This window comes from Octodon degus, unplaced genomic scaffold, assembly GCF_000260255.1.
Source record: "Octodon degus isolate 3935 unplaced genomic scaffold, OctDeg1.0 scaffold00017, whole genome shotgun sequence".
Classification (NCBI taxonomy): Eukaryota; Metazoa; Chordata; class Mammalia; order Rodentia; family Octodontidae; genus Octodon; species Octodon degus.
Window position 1 is genome coordinate 24886654 of NW_004524593.1, and position 2079 is coordinate 24888732.

At 40.1% G+C, this 2079-nt stretch overlaps 1 pseudogene; it reads right to left on the reverse strand.

Annotated features, from left to right (window-relative positions):
* Window positions 1-1204: 1204 nt before the first annotated feature.
* Window positions 1205-2079, reverse strand: part of LOC101575772 — a 12502-nt pseudogene continuing 11627 nt past the window's right edge.

The window sequence follows — 2079 nt, forward strand, 5'->3', positions numbered from 1 at the left end:
GTAGATCTTAATAAGATTCCACCAGTTTTATTTGTACTCCTGTGGGCTTATTTCTATGCAGTATTATGACTTGTATGTGTTTGTTTACCCACCACTTCAATCAAGCTGCCTAACACTCTTATTACCACAAAATCCCTTCATATTACCCTTTTATAATCAGATCTACCTTTATGCCCGTGTTCCATCCCTCAAACCCAGCCAACTGGTAATCTGATCTCCATTTCTAACATTTTGTCATTATAAGAATATTTATATAAATGCAATCATATAATATATACCTTTTATAGAAGATTTCTTTCATTTGGAATAATTCCCTATGGATTTATCTGAGTTATATGTGTTGTATCAGCACTTTTTCCCTTTTCCTTCTTGAGTAGTTTTCCATGGGATGTTTCCCCACTCACCTGCTGAAGGATAGCTGAGCTGTTTGTACTTTTTGGCTATCATCGGTAAATCAGTAATATTTACAATAACTAACATGTATGCTGGGTCCTTTCTTAGTTGCAGTCTCAAATAACCTTTATCCCCCCAAAGTCCTTGTGAGATAAATGCTAGTAACTACAATTTATACATGTCCATCAGTTTTTTGAAAGTAGCAGTTAATATTTAAAATCTTAACTTTGGGGCTGGGAAGATAGCTCAGTAGAATAAGTGCTTGCCTGGCAAGTACAAGGTCCTGAGTTCAATCCCTGGTACCGCATAAAAATAAAAAAATATATAAAATCTTAACTTTGACTAACTCTATATGCTATTATCTGTAATCTGAGCAACTACAGTGAAGACAGCAATGTGCAATATAAAAACCACAGTTGAATACCTCTCATCTTGTTCTTGTAAATGTGTATCATTTCTAATGTCTTATCAACTAGTACACTCTCTTTAAAATAAATTTTAAAAATTGCATAAAGTAAAAAAGGACAAGAAAAAATTAAAGTTTGTTGAAAGTAAGCATTAATCTTTAATTATCTGACCAATTATGTATACTTACATTTATTAATCTGAACAACAGATTTGATGATGAAAATATGTAATACAAAAACCATTGTTAAATTTTTATTTATCATAAAAAATTCTATATTTCTTTTGTTCTTTTTATAGAATATTTATTAAGGTTATTTAATATGCAACTTTTCATATGTCATTTTGGAAGTCCTTCATTATAAAGATAATTCTTCTGTCTGATGACAAACAGCAGCCATAGTCATCATTCTGGACCTCCACATTGGATAAACTCCACTTCTTGAGATATCAGTTTCCTTCTGTATTTCTGAGGTAGTATCGCTGGTGGACCCAGTATCAGCAAGCCCAGTGATTTACTCCCTTTAGAATTCTGTGAAATTCAGAGATCCAGTCCTAGCCCAGACCCGGTGAGTGTAGGGGAGAGCTTCCTGCTACCCTGAGCCGGGGGTGGGGGTGTGGGGGGAGGGAACTGCAGGTCCAAGCCCAGGTGCAGTGTGGCTGAGACCACCTTTTACTCCCTTGGGCCCCCCACACCACTCTGCAGTACCCCCCCTCCCGCCGAGTGAGGATTTTTGCCGCTTTCAGGGGGCCCCCAGATCCAGCCCTAGCCCAGGCCTAGGAGTGTGTGGGAGAGCTTCCTCTCCCCGCTACTCCACCCTGTCCCCTTCAGACTCAGCTCAGGCCTGCACTACAGGCCTGGGGTGAAACCCTGCATCTGCAATCCCTGCACAGAGTGTAGGGGACAAAGCCACCCAGCTAGTCCAGGAGCAAAACATCTTGCCAGAGGAGCACAACAGGATCATTCCTAAGGGTGGTAGCAGGAAGGAGCTGAGCACAGCAGCCAGACTTAAGCCAGGCACAGCAGGATGAATCCAAACTTTGTAGATCTTCACCTGAATTTCAGCAGGTGCTAAGGTTATAACTGCCCAAAGCTCTACAACAAAGGTCAGAAGACAGTGCTACACAAAATGACAATGAGAAGGAGCAAAATGCAATCTCAGACCCCCAAGCCCATCCATAACAAGTGCAGAGGACAGTAGCACAGAACAAATTGGGAATCACACAGCTGAAATCAATGAATCAACGGCTCCTGAAATAAAGAAAAAACTGCAGAAAGGT